The following is a 23,186-nucleotide window of genomic DNA, read 5'->3' as shown; positions in this document are numbered from 1 at the left end:
AGCTACGCCTTCAGCGATCAACCAAATCCCACTGGGTGTTTATCAGTCGGTGGTCGACCAAATCCCATCAGTGCCTCATAGCAAAGCAGTGCTAGGGAAAGCTTGATATATAGAGTCTATATGGACGATACATAAAGTCTAACTTCTTACAATTTACTGAAGTAATGACACTATAAGCACGACTGGAAAGATCAAGAAAAAAGGGAATTTTAGACGGTACCATTAGCTACTGTACTAACACCTAGGATTCACAGTTTATTTTTCTGTTTATTTACATTGGAATTTCATTACGAGAGCTTTAGCCAGCTTTAGCTTTAGCCAGTGTTGATGTTAAAATTTAACTTTGCAGTTTAAAGTGACTTGTATTAATATTTTTGTTGTAGATCGAAATTATTTATTGCATATATGTACCAATAAATCCACACACAGCAAACCTCCCGTCAACCCTCCTGTTGACTTCTGGGTCTTATTTTTATCTTGAATTTTGGTGACTTTTTCTAAAACTACCTCAAAATTAAAAATAAATAAATAAATAATTTTCTGTTTTCATGAAGGCTGTACACAGTTTTTGTTACTTTATTTTTATGGACAGTTCAATTAAATTCAGTTCAGTTCAATTCAATTCAGCTTTATTTGTATAGCGCTTTTACAATGTAGATTGTGTCAAAGCAGCTTCACATAGACGATCATAGTAAATTGGAACAGTGTAGTTCAGTTTTCAGTGTTTAAGTACAGTTTAGCTCAGTTCAGTGTGGTTTAATATTCACTACTGAGAGTCCAAACACTGAAGAGTAATCCATCGATGCGCAGCTCTACAGATCCTGAACCATGCAAGCCAGTGGCGACAACATTTTGCATAAAAATATATATATATATATATATATATATATATATATATATATATTGAAAAATATACATTTTACAGTATTACACATGAAATACATTGCAAATAATGCTTGTCTTACTTTGATTATTTGTCTTGTTTCTAGTCCAAATACCTAAACATTCTTAAATCAAGAAGCATTTTCTAGGCAAGCAAAATATATTGTCTTGTTTTAATAAATAATATGCCAGTTTTTCCTTAAAACACTGTGCCGCCCCAAAGACAATTACAAGATGCCAAAAACAGATTCATAATAGCTCACAATAAACAGAGCTTTGCATTATTTACAGCTTTGAGAGACTTCATTACCAGAATGAGTTCATTGACAAATACCTTGTATAAAGCAGGAGATTTTGAAGTCTACATTTATGGATGAAGAGTTTACCATTTAAAATAATGAATTGAGCAAAATTGGTAATTTATTTAGCACCATTTTCAAAATAACAAATAATTTCTTTTGCATTCAGTGTTCTCAACATATTATTTTTAGCAGAATAATCAGAAAAACAGTCTTTCCAAAATAATTGCACACTCTGACAATCAACAAATAAGTGACATAAGGATTCCTCACTGTTTTTACAAATGAACATTCTGTCTTACTATCTGAAGATTTGGAAAGTAACACAAGAATTTCCCTTACTTTATTTGAAATGCAAAATTTGTATGGTAGCAGCCATGCTTTTCTCCAATTAACCTCCCATAATTATGAATTCCGATAAAATTTCCCTCTTGGAATAACTCTATTTTTATCATTAAATACTTGCCTAATGTCTTTGTTAGTACATTTTTAGTCAAATATATTTTTACCATTTATCAGGAAATTACATTCTTTATTTTCCATCTTATAATAGGTCAAATGGCTGCACATTAAATTAACGAGTCCAGAGGGGATAGCTTTGATCACTGTTGAAAATTCTTTGAATTCAACAAGAAAATTGAACTTAGATAAAAATGATTCATATGAATAGATCCTTAAAGATGAATTAAATAAAACACTTACACATACCAACCCATGTTCCAACCATTTCTCCAAATATAAACTCTTTCCTTTAACAGTAATACACTGAGCCACCAAAGATTGTTCTTATGACGTTTTTCTACAGGAGGAAAACGCGAATTACATCCAAGCACTTTAAATGTAGTCTGTTAGTAAATGCAAGGCTATTAATGAAATCCAGGAAAAACACTGTGTGGCAACGTTTCAGATGACTGTTCTAGAGCCTACAGATAATCAATCTGGCAGATTCTGGAGTGCGTTACAGGTCTAAAGAAAAATATAAATGATCTTAAATAAAACAAATACATTTATAGAGATGGTATATAGTTATACATCTGATTATTGTAAGACATAATTCCAAAAGGCAATTGACTGTGTAAAGCCACAAAAAACAAACCAAAAATACGATGAATATGCCCAGTTCAGCAGCTAATCAGCCGGAATCAGCTGAGGTGAAGTGACGGCGACCACCTAGCTGTCACTCAAGTGGCCACGCCCTTAATTATGCAGACTTAATATAACCTAATATAAATGAAATGGATGAGTTATTAAAAAAATCAACCCCCTCACAGTTGTCATGATGGGTAATGTTAGCTATATGAACCAAAATCGTTCTTTGTACCAGGCTGTAAACACCCTTTTTTTCTGCTGTAAAGTTGGCCATTTTAACAGTGGACTTAATAGAAATTTGCTCTATTATGGAGCCAGGATTAGCTGAATTTTGATGAATTGCAGTTTCAGTTATTTCTGTATTTGCTTCACGAGAGAGAGTGGGAGGTTGCTGCTTGGTCTCATCTTGTACATACGCAAATCTGAGTCCTTTATACACACGCACACGAGATTAAACAGTTGTTTTCCATTGCACCCATTGTCATAAATAGACCTCCAGTCAGTGCTGCATTTTCATTAAAAGAGATTTCAGTTTTTGAATATCACTGAATCTATGCACGATTAATGTTTGCTGTTGTTAGGAGAGGGTTGGGCTCAACCTTTGAAATTTTAATATGCTGTCTAATTATAAAGTTTTATTTTTCATGATTCTGCTTATTTTGTACTTTTGCATCACAAGTAGCTCTTTAGTGCTGCAGCTGATTGTCACAACACACTTCAGCCTGTTATAAACATAAAATAAACAGAAAAAGCCTGTACCTGTAACGAACCATGACCCCAAAAGCAAGGTATATACAAAATCAGGACCTCTGTAAACGGTTACAGCCCTTACCAACACACAATCACATTCATTATGAGCACACTGCATTTTAATCCACTGCCACTCTAAAGGTTAAAGATCTTTAAGGCTGCATCTACTCGAATGCATTTAAAAATGGCATTTCCATCTGAAAACACTAGACTTTTCAAACAGTTTTCAAAAGCTGTTTATCAAATGTCTGCATCCCTGAGTAAGCATGAGTATATCGTAGGATGCTTCGACCTGTGCCACTTCTGTCAGATGTATTATTTACTTTTTGCCGCTTTGAAACACTGAGAGAATATTGAGGAAAGTGGATTTTTTTTTTTTTAATGACCAGACAATAAGTTGGAGTTATTCCTGGAGGTGACGCAAGAGAAAAAAAAGTTGCAACTGCGAGTGAAAATAGGAAATTTTAAATTCTGAAATGCAACTGTGTTTGGGTTCTGCTGCCAAACAACTGAATAAACATTTCATGTCCTATGAGGAAATGTAAAGTACGTACAAACTCGCATTAATCTTTAACAAGGCTGTCAAAGCGGAGAGCAGCCAAAGTGATCTCAAGGCAATTCGTCACTTTTAGTGGCTAATTTGCATTAATTTGTACAATCTCATTCATACATTTTAATACGATTTCAACTAGTTAGTTTCAGTACTAAAATAAGTCCCTAAAACAATGGGAAACACTTTACAATAAAACTACATAAATATTGATGTATTAATGTGTAAAATAAGTCACACATTAGTCACAGGAATTCAATAATGGCGACCTTAATTAAGCTGCGGTCACGGTAGAGTTTGTGCGTGCGAAATTCTGTTGTACGGCGCTGCGAAAAGGGGCGGGATTAAAGAAGATGGTTAGACATTAAAAAAAGCGAGCGATTGGTCCATATTTTAAAATTCTGTTCAGATTGGTCATGTTTTGATCTTTCATTGGTCTTATGCAATCATGTGATGCAATTTCGCAGGTCAACAAGCTTGACCTTTTCAACACTGTGAAACTTGTCGCATGAGCTTACGTTTCAGGTCTGACGCGTTCGCATGCAAATTAATGGAAGTCTATGGGGCTTTACTTGTTAGTTCATGTTTGTTAATTAAATGATTAAGACTTTAAGCTAAACGTAACTCAATATGTGAAAAAGATTATTAATTTAAAGTGAAACTTGACAGCCAGGAACTCATCATGACTTTTAAATGTATCATTATGTCATGACTTTACTTAGAGGGGGTCATTATTATTAACTCATTCTTAACATTTCATTAACGCCTCTGTTTAAACTGTTCATTGTACTGCAGACAGAACATTTTTCTATTGTTTTTCAATGTAAGAACACACTTGACGGATGTGCAAAATTGTTACCTTTAAACATAGGAGTTCATGACTTGTTACCAGAAGGTTTTGAACCCCTTTAAAAGTTACAACTCGTAAAAGTTTTTGTATCTTTGTTTCAGAGAGTAGATTACTTAGCACTTTAATTTAAAAATAAATTCGGATAAAAACAACAACATAATTTTACAATATTGCTATTTCCCCCAATTTACTAAAGTACTCCTGTCTTTCAGTATCACCTATGCTTGAAAAGACAAACAAGTCCTAGACAACAACTCCTGGGTCATGTCTTATCAACAATAATCAAAATCAGCTAACTGAGTAGTGCACGAATGAAGAACAGACCCTGAAAATGAACTGTTCTGAAAGTGATTTCAACAATTATTCCTGTGCCATTATAGTTTTTCAGTCAGAAATAAATGTGAAATATGAATGAAACAAGCTTTTTATATATAGTAAATATTATCCATCACTAAATAATATAATGAACTCTGCATACTATGTTTAATCAGATGACTAGTATCCTATCTGCTCTTTTGAACAGTGCTTTTAAACTATTTTTGTTGGTCACACAGACACGCTGTCATTCATCCTTGTTCATTTGTGCTGACAAAATACCAAAGTGGCAAAGACATTGTCTGACAGCTGAGAGTGACATCACATGTGTGTCTGTGTGTCATCGGTCAACCATACACACCCCATGCTGATTACAGATGAACTAACCAACATATTTACAACCCATGAGTCCATGCGGTCATTAAAATTCCTACACACGAACAATCTCATGCGTCGCCTGGATTTATTTACTGTCTGGTAGATATTCATAGATACAAATAACTATGTGTGTGTGTGTGTGTACCGGTTTTGGTGGTTTAGGCCTGGAACACACCAAGCTGACAGTCGGCAATTGGGCTTTGTCAGGCCGTCAGTTAGCGTAGGTCCTATTAGTGTGCTAGGTGTGCTCAACATGTCACCTCTTGTCACCCATAGTGTTTACATGGTCATAATACAGCAAGTAAGACAGCGAGCATTTAGTTTGGGCTAGCTTTTGTAGCTGGACATTGTTTTACAATGCTCTTGATGGGTGAACATTAGCCAGTGGGGGAGTGTCTTTTGTCTATCCAGTTGTAAATTATTTATAACTATTGTGACTCCCTTGCATACAGTATGCTGACCCAAAACAGCCATTACAAAATGTAAATCATTGTAATGAGAGAACAGAATAATTTTCACATAACTGTGAAGTTAATATTCTAGCCTACAAGACTGGTTACTAAAAAGTCTTATTCAGGCCCATTTAGTGTGTTTTTAGACCTTATTTCAGCTATTTTTTTCTCGAAACTCTACTAACCACACATAATTTATTTTAATTAAAAATGCAAGCATGTACATCAATATTTCTCACATATTATCGTAGCACAGTTTGTTTGTAATACAAAAGAAATACACGTTGGCCAATACTATGTAATAAGTAGCTGAAATAAGCACAAATGTCAGAGCATGTCAAAACATCTTAGGGGTCCCAATATCACCTCAGACCCAAGAGGCTTAACCTCAGAGCAAGTTGGCCCAATTCAGCATGTAGAATCAACATGGTTCATCAGCTCAAGCGAGCACTGTGATTGGTTATTCAGCAACGAATCAGAGCATGTGAAGAAAAATTATCCTTTGTGAAATAACGCCACTCTACCACCCCCCACCCCCACCCCCCTGTGGGTACAGAGTTATTTCATCCAAATGGCATTAGATACAAACACAGTTGGTTTGGGTCTGTCAATTGGATCTGTCCTGTCCCTTACAAAGACAGAACGTTGAATAGTGACATGAGTAAGGCCTACATGTACTCTATTAAGCTGGTTTATGAGGACATGGCTTGTGTCCCTATAGTTGAAAATGCTTAAAGTCATACTTAAGGGTCTTTTCACGTTCACATGTTTCCTGGGAGGGTTGGGTTTTTGGGGTAGGGCTTGGGTAAGGATCATACTAAGCATGTTTTACAGTATAAAACACATTTACACCAATATTAAGAGCCCTCATAAACCACCAATACAAACATGTGTGTGTAAAGGAGAGTGGACATAATGTTTCGCAGCTGAACTCTTCTCAGGATATATTGTCAAACTTTATACCCTACATTACATCTGGAGGAGAAACAGAGGGAGGAGAGAGGCAGAGAAACAGATCCAGTTGACATGAAAGCGAACGAGGGTTTGGAAATGTCTTGTGTTGTTGCTGCGGAAAGCTGACATCAAAGCAAAGTGACAGGTACGGTTGCAGAGCGCAGCGAACGCCCTGGGTGAAATCTGACACACAAATCTCATTTCGCGCCCCACTCTGTCCATCTCTCTCAGATTCATCCGCACAAGTCAGCAGCTCACATTCAGAGCATGCTGAATATTAGATTGCATCTCCTTGTTATTGTAACACTCCACTTTATTGCAAACAGGCCCTTTTTACAAGTCACCTACACCTAAAAATAAGTTTCACCATTTCAATCCATACAGCAAATCTCCAGGTCCATCGGGAGCACTTATAGCTTAGCACAGATCAGTGTTTCTCGACCACGTTCCTGGACGGCCACCAACACTGCATGTTTTGGATGTCTCCTTTGTCTGTCAAACCCATTACAGGTCTTTCAGTCTCTGCTAATGAGCTGATGATCTGAATCAGGTGTGTTTGGTTAAGGAGACATGAAAAATGCAGAGCTGGTGGGCCTCCAAGAACGTGGTTGAGAAACACTGGCATAGATCACTGAATCAGATTAGACTACCAACATCTCAAAAAATTCCAAGAAGATAAAACATTCTTCTGTAGTTACATCATTTACTAAGACTGATGAAAAATGAAACACTGCTATTTTATAGGCCAATATGGCTAGAGCAGGGGTGTTCAAACTGGGTCCTGGAGGGCCAGTGTCCTGCAGATTTTAGCTCCAACTTGCCTCGACACACCTGCAAGGATGTTTCAGCCCAGGTGTGTCTGATTGAGGTTGGAACTAATCTTTGCAGGACACCGGCCCTCCAGAACCAAGTTTGGACACCCCTGGGCTAGAGGGACTATATTCTTATTCTGGAATAATAATCAAGGGACTTTGCTACCATAGCTGCAACAGCACAATTATATTGTGTAGTGTTTTTATCTAGCTAGGGATTACTTTTAGGCATTCATAATATCACTATTATGGTATGGCCTTGATTATTACACCAGAATGAGTGTGACTTATGCTAAGCTAAGGTAAAAGTGCTTTAGATCAGCTAAATGGATTCAAAAATGGCAAAACTTAACTGTTTAACTCTAGGGAAGCTGTGAATTTTTTTTTTTTTTGTTCCTTTAATGCCAAAACTTCCAGAGCTCATTCCCTGTGCAGCTTTTCCTTTGACTGATCAAACCACAGACTGGTTTAAACACAATTAGTGATGTTTGGAATTCAGGTACTAGCTTACTAGCTTATCCTAAAAGTGGCAACCTGCAAGCATTTACCTTCAATGGATTATTTTATCTGATTAAACATGCAAAATTGAGTCCCAATTTATAGAAGATATACTATCTTAATATCCTTTCTTCTTTCCTTTATACTCCGTTCTACGACCCAGTAACCGATCAAGCTCAACCATCTTGTAGGACATCTCTGTTGTGATCACCAGCCCTTGCAGATCACTGGAGAAGACTCCCTGTCATTTACCTGAACTTAAAATCCCATCATGCCCTGCAGTCACACACCGGTTTTCCAGTATTGTTTAGCTGTGTTTTTGACCTTTGTTTGTTTTTACAGTTTATGTTTGTTTTGCCTCCTGCCTTGACCACTTCGCCTATTTTACAGATTACCTCTTGGGTTATCTTTATTGTTAGTTATGGTAACACTTTATTTTGATGGTCCATTTGAGTATTAGTAGACTGTCTGCTTATTATCTGTTGAAACTGCTGCTAAACAGACATTTAACTGACTATAAGAAACTTAGCAAGTACATGTCAGCTTACACTAACCCCAACCCCAACTTAACAGTCAAGTTATAATCTAATGGGAATTAGTTGCAATGAAACTTAAATTCAACAAACGGACCATCAAAATAAAGTGTGACCTTATTTATTCATTAGGATAAACCCCTTTGAGATGTACCATGTCATTTACAAGGGGTCCCACAATTAAGCATCTTTATGCTACCTTGTGCTCCTGTACTGAACCTTGCCTACCTGACCCTCCTTAATAAAAGCTGCATTTGGATATGACCCTTGTTGTCCACCACCGTCATAACAATCTCAGTTCTCTAACTGCACCGTGAGGACGCTAGGATCGAGGAGTCTTGAGAAGTCATGAGCAAAGATACATAGGTGGATCCTTTGTGAAAGTGTTTTATTGACTAAACGTGACGCACGTGTAAATTCTCCTCTCCTTCACATCTACGCCATCAATTGCTAACTACAGCAGAAAATACAAACGCACATAACTGCGAATATTAAGTTTAATGCTATTATTTACAGCACAAATAAAATGTAGTTAATTACAGGGAACACTTCACTGTTAATTATAATAACTGGTAAAATTGAAAAACAAAATCGGATAAATATGGGGTTATGTGGGGGTTAAAACTTTCAATGTCTTTAAGAGCACAGTATGTAATCTGGCCACTAGAGGGCCTGTATTCACAACTAACAATACCGTATTTTGATGACAGTGTTACTAAGTGTGGAATCAAGGTAGTTGTGGTCTTCATCATCCTTACGGAAATCCTGCAGAAATCATGTTGAAAGTGTTTAACACTTATTAATATTGTAGAATGAAGAAGAGTAAGGTTTAAAGTCGATACTGATAAGAGACAAACGTGGTGTAGCACAAAAACAGTAGCGCTTTTATTATGCCATAGTTCACCGCTTCCAGTTCTTCCATTCATGATCACGTGGAGAAGCAGCAATGCTTTATTAGACTAAATACATTTTAGGCTTCTGTTTTATTGGTGATCTGTGCAGTCTAATAAAACATATGTATTAAAGCCTTGTTGCTGTTCCTTGTTTTCTATGATAAACGCTCCATCTCACTAGTTAATTATATCTCTGAATTTGAACATTCTTCCAAACATTTGGGATAATGTAAGTACATAAATCATCAAAATATATAACACTGTTCTAGTAGTTGTTTTTCCTGAAAAATAAATGATATTGTACCATTAAAGGGATAGTTTACCGCCCCAAAGTTTTTTATTTAACTCCTTATTCCACCCTTTCCTTATTCCAAACCTTCTTTCATTCTACTGTTGAACACAAAAATATATTTTGAAGAAAGCTGGAAACCTGTCACCATTGACTTGCACAGTATTTGTTTTTACAACTATGGAAAACCATGCATACAGCTTTCAGCATAAATAAAAAATCAAAAATATTATCTTTAGCATTTTAATTCTATGTGTGTATATATATATATATATATATATGTATTTCAAAATACTGGAAACGAGCACGGTTAGGGACAGGGTTGGTGTGTTTTTCAAGATGATAAAGTGGTGTTATATCACAACAAATTTATATGATATATATGTATATATAAGGTATAATATATGTCATATGAATTTGTTGTGATATAACATCACTTTATCATTTTATAAAACACATGATTACTATAGTGGTAGTAGTAGTGGTAGTTGTAGTAATTGTATTACTTATAATTTCACTGTTTTGGAAAGAAAAATCTGAATATAGATGATAAAATGAACACTTTTTGACCACAGCTTACTTTTTGTTTTTCATGCTTGAGCTAGAAGTCTAAATCACGCATGTTACTTTGAGGCATGCAGTATCACAGTTTGAAAAATGTAGTAGGTCTGTAGTAGGTTTTCTGCGTCTGGGAAATGCTTTGCATAATGTGTGCAGTATACATAATAAATGCTGTGTAAAGAGCAACCGCAGAATTTCTCAGATGAGGTCCTTACTTCAGGTGCCAATTTAGGCAATCATGCAACTATTTCAGTGCGTTTAGAAAAGTAAAAGCACAGCAAACCATATGAATTTAGAAATTGTTCAGTTTATGTGCACAGCACAGTAACATTATTTTACACTGTCCTTATTACATGAACTTACTGTTATAATAATAACAACAACGTAATTTATAGGTCCCACTTTATATTAAGTGGCCTTTACCAGCTACTTAATAAATACAGTGTACACAATACACTTTTTGTGTTCATATCGTAGTGCACATGGTCCGATTAAGCTGGGATACAGTTCAGGTTAATAAAAGGTTTGGTGGTATGGGTAGGTTTAAGGGTTAGTTAGTGTGTAAGGTATGATTTACAGTGTACTTATGACTGTAATAACAGAAATAAAGTATATATTGAAGTAATTGCTGTGCGTGGGCAACTGGAGCTAAGATAACCTAGCTAATTCGTTTAATTGATCTAAAACAGCTAGCAGGGTGCTAGCATTTATGATGCATAACTTTGTTTCCTAGCGTGTTAGTGAGAAGAACAATCATGTCCCATACACCACACGACATTGAGTGTTTCTGTTAGCAGCAATCTGACAGCATAAGCAGGTAGGAGGCAACACTGTCAGTTCACCTTTTATTCTGAGCTTCAAACATCAACAGCCCTTAACAAGACCATACCGCTGGGGTGCTTCCAATACACACCACCCTTGTTTATGGTAATGACTAATATTTTATAAATCAAGGAAATATTGGGCTTAAAACACAGAGGCCAACTTAAACATAAACACACATAAAGTTTATAACAAAACAACTTGAGTATTTAAGTAATATAACACATAAAAAACCCGTGGGCCACGTCATTACAATATGTAATCACATGCGGATAATAAAAAAAATATCAATAAAATTTAAAAACATGTATGTACACAAGTGCCATGTACCAAAATTATACCACTTTATATAAAATGGGACCAAACTGGAAATAAATTATGAAGAATATAAGCTAGTCCTAATCCTTAAAGGATTATTATGCCTCCTTTTACAACATGGGTGCTGAACCCTGTTCCTGAAGATCTACCTTTCTGCAGATTTCACTTGCAACCCAAATCAAACACACCTGCCTGTAATTATCAAGTGCTGTTCAGCTCCAAATTAAGCTGCGGTCACACTTGACTTTTCTTCCCATAGACTTCCATTCATACGCACGTGAATGCGTCAGACCGGAAACGCAATGTCATGCGTCAAGTTTCGCATGTTGCTGCGGTGCAAAGTTCAAGCTTGGTGAACTCTGACCTGCGAAATCGCATCAATTGACTGCGTGAGACCAATCGAGGATCAAAACATGACCTCTCTGGGCAGAAATTTAAAACATGGAGCAATCACTGGCTTTTTTTAATGTCTAATCATCTTGTTTAATCCCGCCCCTTTTCGCAGTGCCGCATCACAGAATTTCGCACACACAAAGCCCAGTGTGACCGTAGCTTTAATTGGTTCATGTGTGTTTGATCAGGGTTGGAGCTGAACTCTGTAGGAAGGTAGATCTCCAGGAACAGGGTTGAGCACCCCTGTTTTACAAGATGTAGAATAAGTCTTTGATGTCCCTAGAGTGTGTGTGTGTGAAGTTTCAGCTCAATATACCGCACAAATAATGTTTATAAATCTTTGAAACTAACCCTTTTAGGCTTTGATCCTAATTGTGCCGTTTTGGTGACTGTCACTTTAAATTCAAATGAGATTGTGCTCTTTTCAAAAGAGGGTGGAGCTTTAAATGCCTATGTGTCAACAAAGTGGACTCCTATGACTCCTAATGCTCATGATTTTGAGATCATCACTAGTGGGTGGGGCTTTACCCCGCTGGTGACATCACAAAAAGGGAGAATGTCAATCAAAGTGTTTCTGCAGACTGTTTTTATCAAGTGTGATTATAAAAAAATAAAATATAAAAAGATAATATAAAATTATAAAAATATATAATTATAAAAAATAAAAATGAATAAATTATTATTAATATATTCACAGACTGTTGCTACAGAACTGTGTTTAAAAAGTGATTTTTGCATAATAGGTCCCCTTTAAGTAAATATGGATCATTATTAATAATCAGTATTACATTGAAACAGATAATTAGATGATAAAGTAATGTGTAACCACACCCTAATATATATCTGAATGATATACAGTTAACATTGGTCAAGCGAACAGCACAGGAAGTAAATAAAAAAGTTGACAGTGTTTTCTGTGTACGCCACACTTCACAGTCAGAAGGGAATCGATAAGGTGAAGTTTGACATGATTCAAGGACTCTCTGTAATGGTTTGAAGAGAGCTCTGTAGGGAACCGCCTGCTCAACATGCCGGTTTAACATAAATCAATCTGTTCTCCTCTGACTGAATAAACAAAAACATGCAAAAAAATAAAGTGAATATGTATCATTTTATTCATGGTGTTCACGTAGGAGGCAGAGTTTTGAATCTGCTTCAGGTCATTTCCCTATCTGGTTCAGATCTCAGTTATTGATGAACACTGTCCAAACTGTTCCCTGCTGATTTTGCAAGAAACTGGATGATAATTTATACTGTCAAGCTCATAAATAAATTGAAAAACCTTTACTTCATGCGGTGTTTTGAAAGTGTGTCAATATATCACATTCAAGACTGTAATCGCTCTCTGTGAGGATCGGGTCAAATTGAAGTTATTAATTGAAAATGTTCCCCTCTATCATAACATATTACTGTCGAACAGAAGTGTAGTTTTGGTTTGAACTTTCAGGCTCGTGGCCAAAGGGGTTCAGGTGGTTCAAAATACCCATGCCTTACTGACAAACGACTAGAATTTGTCCCATACATGAGCTCACTTGTCCTATTTTGACTGCTATGCCGTCATAAATAGTGAAAACAATCTATCGAAAAAAGCTTTAAGTGAATCCTCTTTTGGCTGTCGCTTCAGTGTGACTTCAGCTAATCACAACCCAGGCTCATTCTGAGAACGTAGTCCCTGTCTGCCTGGATGACAGAATGTTTGACCGTGCGACCGGCCAATCGGCTGACCCACCCTCCTCCGTCCCTAAACCCAACCAACGACGATTCACAAAAGCTGTCCAGAAAAAGAAAAGCCCTCGTCTGATTTTTACCACGTTTTCGGATTTTGACCACATTCTCACCCTGTGATGAACTTGTTCGCTTCATTTTTTGGATTTTGTTTTTGTTTTGTAACCTGATTTCTGGAACCGCTCTTCCCCGGACTTGAACCCGGTCGTCGTCATCATTGTCAGCCCCTCTCTGCACCTCGAGTCCGCCAGAGTACACAAAGAGCTAACCGGACAAACTCGTTGCAGCGAGAAAGCCCTCCACACGGAGGCGAGCGGCTGGCTGGCCAGCCGGCAAGCGCCGAAGGGAACGCCGTCACACCGCCCCGCAGCGTTCGCTTAAAAAAATGAAATGCAGCCGTACGTACCCCCGGCTACGTATTTCGCAGTCTCCAGAAACGTCCACGGGACTACGTTCTCAGAATGAGCCTGGGTTGGCTAATCAGTTGTTTTCAAAATGAAGAAAATATTTTACAAGTGATTTTATTCAAAATTTTGGACCTTTTCCTGAAAACAAAAAAATATATAAATTGAAAGGTGTTTTTCATTTATTCATTTATTCATTTTCCTTCGGTTTAGTCCCTTTATTAATTATTAACATATGTTTAACACAGCGGATGCCTTCCAGCTGCAACCCATCACTGTGAAAGCCACACTCTCATTCCCACACATACACTACAGACAATTTAGCTTACCCAATTCACCTACGGTATAGCCAGCACAGGCTCATTGTGAAAACGTAGCCCTGCGGACGTTTCTGGAGACCGCGAATTATGTAGGCAGAGGTACGTATGGCTGCATTTAATTTCTTTAGATGAACGCTACGGGGCGATGTGACGCTGTTCCTTTTCGCGCTTACCAGTTGACCGCTTACCTCCGTATGGACGGCATTCCGAATGCAACCAGTTTGTCCCGTTAGCGCGCCATGTATGTTAGGGGATTTGAGATGCAGAGAGGAGTTGACCACGAAGACGGGGGTTCGATTCCGGTGAAGAGTGGTTCCAGAAAGCACATGAGACAAAAACAGAATCCAAAATATAAAACAAACAAGTGAATAGCAGGGTGAGGATGTGGTAAAAAAAAAAAAGTCAGACGAGGGCTTTTATTTTTTTGGATTGCTTTTGAAACGTGTTGGTTGGGTTTAGGGAAGTGGGTGAGTGGGTCAGCCGATCATTCGCTCAGTCAGTCAGAAAGTCTGTCTAAAAGTGAGTCGACAGCGGCCTCTGGTGGGTTTAAGTGAGAACAGCAGGCGTGAATGGCACTCGCGAGGGAAATTTGAGATCTTAAAAAAGCGTACACGGCGACCTCTGGCGGATTCGCGAAAACAAAAACTGCAGAAAAACGTGCTGCATTCCGCGGTTTCCAGAAACGTCCGTGGAGGTACGTTTTCAGAATGAGCCTGGGTTGGGTATAGCACATGTCTTTGGACTTGTGGGGGAACCCAGAGGAAACCCACACCAACACGGAAAGAACATGCAAACTCCACACAGAAACGGCAACTGACCCAGCTGAGGCTCGAACCAGCAACCTTCTTGCTGTGAGGTGACAGCGCCACCCACTGTGCCACCTCAGTTTATGTCAATATACTTTTTAAATTTATTAAGAAAATGTGTACCCTGACCGGATTTTCTACAATTAATTTATTGTGAGTTTTAGATGTCACTGTGTCATTACTTTGATAGGGCTTTTTTTATTAAGCTACAATAAAAAGGACCACATGAACCAGCTGTTTATTTGTTTTATCACAGGTTGTAGTACATTTATTGCCAATAAAACTAGTCAACCGCTGCATAGTAATCTTGATCCACACAAAGAGGCAAATATATTAGATAAATTGAGCAATTGTTTATTTAAATGAGATGGCACAATAATCCCACCGTGAACTGCCCTGCAGATGCTAATGTAACCACATCATTTAATTAGATTGAAGCACAAGCATACTGAGTTAAGCCCATGTATAATGCACGATGTTGTTTACTCTAACTTTAGATTGGATTAAAGTCCATGTGAACAGGAAGTTGGTGAGACTTATTTCAGTATGTTGATGTACTTTCAAGTGAAACAAAATATTGAGTAGGGGGCGAGCTTTCTTTTGTGCATCATTCTCTTAAAGACCATTTCAATGTTGTAATTGACCCATGAAGATTTCCTACTTGTTATCAAACTATTTCATAATTGTAACAAGAGGTAATTCAATCATAACTTAATGTTAAATCAGCTATCATAACATTATTTATCGATATGTGGCTCTTTTTGGATTCTCAGAAGCTATAGAAATTAACAATACAGTTGAAGTCAGAATTATTAGCCCTCCTTTGAATTTCTTTTCCTTTTAAAATATTTCACAAATTATATTTAACAGAGCAAAGAAATTTTCATAGTATGTCTGATAATATTTTTTCTTCTGGAGAAAGTCTTATTTGATTTATTTCGGCTAGAATAAAAGCAGTTTTTTATTTTTTATGAACCATTTTAAGGACAAAATTATTAGCCCCTTTAAGCTAATTTTTTTTGGACTGTCTACAGAACAAACCATCATTATACAATAACTTGCCTAATTACCCTAACCTGCCTAGTTAACCTAATTAACCTAGTTAAGCCTTTAAATGTCACTTTAAGTTGTATAGAAATGTCTTGAAAAATATCTAGTCAAATATAATTTACTGTCATCATGGCAAAGATAAAATAAATCAGTTATTAGAAATGAGTTATGAAAACTATTATGTTTAGAAATGTGTTGAAAAATCTCTCCGTTAAACAGAAATTGGGAGAAAAGTAAACAGGGGTGGGGTAATTATTTTGACTTCAACTGTGTAATACATTAAATGGGATCATAAAGCAAATTAATTGTGTGAGAGGTGTGGTTAAGCATTTTAATATGCAGTTCCAATGGAAGCCCTCAGATTGACGTCAACAAAAGGACAGACACTCCAATGGAGGAAACAAATTCAGAACAGGTCAGACTTTGGCCACACTAATACATTTCTGTTTAAAACATATATTTTTCTCTCCGTTTTGGCCTTCTGTCCACAATTAGATGCCATTTTTAGGAAACAAAAACATATCTTTTAGAAAGTGCTGCAGTGTGGACTGTAAAAACACAGGCTTTCGAAAACCGATGACGTATTTTAGTCATGTGGCGCAGTCATGTTACCAATTAAGCTAACATTGCGCACGACATTGTAAAGCAGATGTTTTGGATGCTGTCCGTTTTGACAGCGTTATTAAATAGTAATGTCAATTTGTACATGTATTGCCTCTCTTCAAAGGACACAGAATGTATACTGAGAGATGTTGTTCAGTGGTAGAGGCAAACCACAGTTATGACATTTTGCCATGACGTTTCAAAGAGATGGAAAGTAAATAATGGCAGGTGGATATGAGACAGGTAAAAGCGTCTTACATCTATGCATTTAAGTGTGGATGATGGAAAAAAATTGAAAACAATAGTGTGAAATACGTTTTCAACAACAATACGTTTTCAAATGTATCCGGATTAGTGTAGATGTAGCCTTGATCGAAGATTACCGAAGCATATTTTATTTTATTGGATTAAGTTGTATGGATTAGTAATTCACTTTAAGAATAACAATGCGAGCTAGCAAAATAAACATTATACATTTTGATTTCATGCAGACTTTAACATATACACTACCTGACAAAAGTCTTGTCATCGATCCCAATTGTAAGAGCAACAAATAATAATAACCTTAATAATAAACTTTTAGTTGATCATTTGGAAAAGTGGCAGTTTTCTGATGAATCATCTGTTGAACCGCATCCCAATCATCACAAATAGAAGAAGACCTATTGGAACCTGCATGGACCCAAGAGTCTCATAGAAATCAGTCAAGTTTGGTGAAGGAAAAATCATGGTTTGGGGTTACATTCAGTATGGGTTGTGCGAGAGATCTGCAGAGTGGATGGCAACATCAACAGCCTGAGGTATCGAGACATTAGTGCTGCCCATTACATTACAAACCACAGGAGAGGGCAAATTCTTCAGCAGGATAGCGCTCCTTCTCATACTTTAGCCTCCACATCAAAGTTCCTGAAAGCAAAGGAGGTCAAGCTGCTCCAGGATTGGCCAGCCCAGTCACCAGACATGAACATCATTGAGCATGTCTGGGGAAAGATGAAGGAGGAGGCATTGAAGATAAATCCAAAGAATCTTGATTAACTCTGGGAGTCCTGCAAGAACGCTTTCTTTGTCATTCCAGATGACTTTATTATTAAGTGATTTGAGTCATTGCAGAGATGTATGGATGCAGTCCTCCAAGCTCATGGGAGTCAGACATAATATTCATTTTTTCCCACTGCACCATGACTATAACTTCTGTTAAGTGACAAGACTTTTGTCTCAGCAAAGTCAGACCTTACTATCCAAATTAAATCATTAAAAATCAAGGCATGATCATATATTATTTTGGTTAAATAAGGGTAATCTAGAGGCCCTTTCCTTTCATATAAGCCACTTCTGATAGCAAATGATTAACTTGAAGTCAAGTTATTATTATTTGTTGTTCCTAAAACTTCAATTAACGACAAGACATTAGTCAGGTATTGTATGTATTGCTAATTTGTTCAGACCTTTTCAAAATAAGGCTTTTATAAAAAGGAGGTAAACTAGATTATAATATTATCACACCTCTCTCACAGCACTCATTGTCTGCTTGTGTCCAGTCAGTAAATCAGAAAAGTCAGCTAGACAGCGTTTCTCTTCATTTTCAGGGTGTTTTCACACCTGTGGTTCAGTTCATTTGGTCCAGACCAAAGACAACGCATGATACATTGAAGCATTTTTCTGCAGTTCTGGTTTCTTTTCACACAAAACTGAGTACTCTGGTCAAAACCAGGTGAAACCAACTTAAATGCAGTCATGTGACAACACCCACATCATTCACTGGCCAGATATTGTCATTAAAAGTATTTCCTAAACTGCATTTCGATTGGTCAGAAATGAATGTGCTTGAATTTTCCTACACAACTCCCGAAAGTAAACAGAGTGTAAACATGTAAACAATACATGTTAGTATGGAAAGATGACTTCAAGAATGAATGGAGCTTGAAAACTGTGTTTTAGTACACTGCAAATAAGGACTGCACGATATTGGAAAAGTTACCCATTGTGATATACAATATATTGCGATATGAATACAGTTTCTCTAGATGAGTTAAAAAATTGATTGGGGTGATTCATAGAGGGTGCGTAACATATAACAAACAATCTATGAGCATAGATAAATTCAATAAAGAAAAAGATACAAATGAAATAAACAGCTTTTTTTCCAAAGAGGTGAAATGTATTCAGGTATACAGTATTTGAATAATCAAATGTAAAATAATACCGCATAGTCTTCGTTTTATAAACAATTCAATAAAATAAATAGCTATTAATTTTTCAAATTTACAAACGATACATTTTCTTATGCCTGAATGCTTTTAAAATCCTCACACAGTCACAGGCCTCAAAAACACGTGTGAAAAGATAAATTATAATCCAGACTCAACATTGCGTATTCTCACGATGTGACTCTTTCGAATGATCACATTGTGATATCGACAACCCAGGCTCATCAATATGTAGCATGCACTGCACTTAAAACAATACTGCCTGCATTTATGTGTACACCTATTCATTGTACCAACACAATCTCACGGCAATTCGTAACTTTTTGATTTAGTGACTAATTCGTATGAATTCATACGATCTAATTCGTACATTTTCGTACGATTTGCTCATCCCCCAATGACGGTTGGGTTTAGGGGTGGGGTTAGGTGCCACGCCTCCTTTTTAAAATCGTAGAATTTCGTACGACTGAACTCGTACGATTTAGCCTTTAAACAGACAAAACGTAAAATACTTACGTTTTCTCATGAGATCAGGCTGATTGTACATATCACTGTCAACACTGCCAATTTCACATTGTCCTGTTTTTTTAGGAGTATGCTGTTGTATGTTGTTGTATTTGCACTGTCTGTATTTTGCACTGTCGTTGTATTTGCACTGTCTGTATTTTGCACTGTCGTTGTATTTCGCACTGTCGTTGTATTTGCACTGTCTGTATTTCGCACTGTCGTTGTATTTGCACTGCCTCTGCATCTGTATGTGCATATCTGTATTTTGCACTGTCTGGAGCCAGCACCTAAGCTTTTCACTCATCACAGCACACGTGCTGCCGATGATGTGACAATAAAAGTGATTTGATTTCATTCTGAAAACAAACCTCTAGATACATTTCTAGACACCGCGAAATATGTCCCAGGAGGTAACCCCTAAACTCAACCAATTGTTCTGATTGGCCGGCCCATCCACTTCCCTAAACCCGACCAACAATTTTCAAAAGCAATCCAGAAAAAGAAAAGCCCTAGTTTGATTTTTACCACATTTTCAGAATTTACCACATTCTCACCCTTTTATTTACTTATTTTATTTTTTGGATTCTGTTTTTGTCTCACCTGCATTGTGGAACCATTCTTCACCAGACTCGAACCCCGTCGTCATGGTCAACTCCTCTCTGTGTCTCAAGTCTGCCGACGTACATGGCGAGCTAACGGGACAAGCTGGTTACAGCGGGAAAGCTGTCCATCCGGAGATATGCGGTCAGCTGTTAAGCGCGATAAGGAATGGCGTCATACGCAGCGTCCGATTTAAAAATGAAATGCAGCCATACGTACCTCTGGCTACATAATTTGCGGTCTCTAAAAATGTAAATAGGGCTACATTTTCAGAACGAGCCTATGTAGGATATCGATGTTAAAACGATATATTGTGCAGCCCTCTTGCAAATGGTTAAGGCTCAATCCCAAATCACTTCATAAGTTTGTTTGCAAGTTGCCACTGAGCATTTTAATATCTACGTGATCTGGTATAACTTCGATTTTAACTCCGAAGCAAAGGGTCAATGAAAAGCTATTTGCATATTCATTTCCATGTGTTTATTTCTCATACAAAGCTTATAAATGATTTCAGAAGGAGTACATTGTGGATGTTTTATGGAGGTTGGGCGATGCATGAAGGAAGTCAAACAGATCTGGTGTAGATCCATTTAAGGTTGAGAGTTTGGTTAAATGGCTAAATTCAATTCACTTAAGAGTCACTTTTATGAGACTTACCTTAGACAGACTACAATTAAATGAACCGAGGATGACGCAAATCTGAGTTGAATGTAATTAAGACAAAAAAAGGACGTCTGAAAGCTTGAATAAAAGGGTTCTTGTGTCTATACACGTGAATATGAGAACTCTTTCATCTCAGTTTCCACGTTGTCTCTTACCATTATGTTTATTCCTCCAGACCACTTAAAATGCTCACTCTTTGCTTTATCACTCAGAGCCATGTGTAGATAGAGTACTGTGTATGCGATGGGATATATAGAATGGCTCAGTGAGGTTATTTATAGCCAGACTTTACATAGTAACTAGAAATGATGGACAATCAAAACAACCCTGTTTAAACTTTTCCTAATCAAACACACCAGATCGGCTCATTAACAGAGATTAAATGTGCTGGTCAAATGAGGGCGACATCCACAATGTGTAGGCTCTGTTAGTGAGGCTTGGGACACAGTAACTGACAGCCACATGTTCATTACACAAATCAGCTGATCTGTTTCTTAACTAATGATATTTGCACTTGAACAAACAAAGAACACAATATATAATATCAAATAAACATCAGAATTAGCCTGATCATTGGAGAAACATAACCATTTTACATATTGCTGAAAAAGTGGCTAATTGGAATGAATTCATTTAATTTATGCAAAAACGTAAACATTCAAAGGAGTCTCCAAACCCCATCCCTAAAACCCATCGTCAATGGGGGAAGAGCAATTCATACTAAAACGTACATACAGATTTGCCACAAAATCAAAAAGTTATGAATTCCTGCGAGATTGTGTTGAATAAAATATGATTACACTAGTTTCTGAGATCAGAAAAATATATTTTTTATTATATATATATATATATATATATATATATATATATATATATATATATATATATATATATATATATATATATATATATATATATACACACACATATATATACATACATACATACAAATTAATGAATCATATATAAATATATATATATATATATATATATATATATATATATATATATATATATATATATATATATATATATATATATATATATATATAATTATTTTTGTCATTTAAATAAATTAATTGAATAAATACTGTAAGAAAAAATTTTCCCGCTTTCCTACATTAATAATAATAATTAATAATTCCTTGACAAAAATACATATAAATCACATCATATCTTACGAAATAACTACAATAAAATACAGTTGTCCAAAATAAATCGTAAACATAGTGCTGTATTGTACACAAGCATGGCAGCACACAGATTGTGTTGAATAAAATATCATTACACTAGTTTCTGAGATCAGAAAAATAATTTATATATATATATATATATATATATATATATATATATATATATATATACATACATTTGAATCATATATATATATATATATATATATATATATATATATATATATATTTATATATGACAAAATTAATTTATATATATATATATATATATATATATATATATATATATATATATATATATAATAATTAATTTTGTCATTTAAATAAATTAATTGAATAAATACTGTAAGAAAAACTTTTCCCGCTTTCCTGCATTAATAATAATGTCATTCCTTGACATAAATACATATAAATCACATCATATCTCACAAAATAACTACAACAAAATACAGTTGTTCAAAATAAATCGTAAAAATAGGGCTGTATTGTACACAAGCATGGCAGCACACCAAACAGTCTAGTTATAAAATTGTTAACTGCTGTTCTTACCTTCTAGAGGCGGTCCTTATGTCCGATGTCAGTTCACAGAAAAATCTGAAGTCTGTGAGCCATCAGCCTTGAGTGAACGGCTTGGTTTTGGAGGGAAAGCAACCAGTAGAGTATGAAAAGAAAAGAGGAGGTCGAGAAGTCATGGTGCGCGAGTGAACATTTACTCTGCCTGCTGCAGCAGCGGGGAAACATACTGAGAGACACAAATCACAGCGGTGGCGCTTCGAGACGCCTGCTATGAAAGATTCACTCTCTCCCTCACTTTCCCCAGCTCACCCCCACCCTCTTTCTGTTCCTGTCCTTCTTTTCTCTCCTCCTCCACTTGTAACTAATCCTGCTTTTTGCATCGACTGTCATCTCACATCCCTCACTCAGATACTCTCTGTCTTCCTACAAAAGCTAGCTATTCATTTCTGTTCTTGATCAGTCTGAGAGAAAAGTCCTCGATTAGCTGGTGGTGCTGCTGGTTTGTAAATGAGTCCGAATACGCCAGGCGGCTTCAGAAGTCTCTTTCAAGTCGGCAGAGAGGACATCAAAGAGAACAACGGAAGTGCACATCTTTCCATTATCTACGCTCTTATAGCTTCCATCATCCAAAGTGTGTCCTTTGTCTTAAATCTCTAATTGAACTGTTTGAGGGTTCATTTCATTTCTACTAAGTTACGTTTTTAACATTTTTGTCTTTACATAGACACACAGTATAAAGGGCATTGCCAATAGGAACACTGGAATAAAAGCAAGCTTTCAGTCTCTGGTTGACCGCAGCACAACTGCGCTGAATGTCTGATCTCTTCCCTCGAGGCTGTCAGCTTCAACCACTGGCAGCGGTTTGTGGATAGATGAACTTGCCTCTTGAGGAAAACCAATATGTGATCCAGAATCAATCAACACTAAAATCACCAAATGGGTTTCTTGCAATCA

General features: G+C 36.5%; 1 protein-coding gene across 1 annotated transcript in view; it reads right to left on the bottom strand.

Annotated features, from left to right (window-relative positions):
• opn7b (opsin 7, group member b) overlaps nucleotides 1–22,466 on the bottom strand; it is a 130,795-nt gene extending 108,329 nt beyond the window's left edge. Inside the window, exon 1 of the mRNA XM_056450073.1 lies at nucleotides 22,266–22,466. The gene's annotated coding sequence lies outside the window, so the exon portion shown is untranslated. The remainder of the gene's footprint in view (nucleotides 1–22,265) is intronic.
• Between the last annotated feature and the right edge of the window lie 720 nt (nucleotides 22,467–23,186).

This window comes from Danio aesculapii, chromosome 23 (genome assembly GCF_903798145.1).
Source record: "Danio aesculapii chromosome 23, fDanAes4.1, whole genome shotgun sequence".
Classification (NCBI taxonomy): domain Eukaryota; kingdom Metazoa; phylum Chordata; class Actinopteri; order Cypriniformes; family Danionidae; genus Danio; species Danio aesculapii.
The sequence above is the reverse complement of the archived record's forward strand: the minus strand, read 5'-3'. Positions and strand labels throughout refer to the sequence as shown.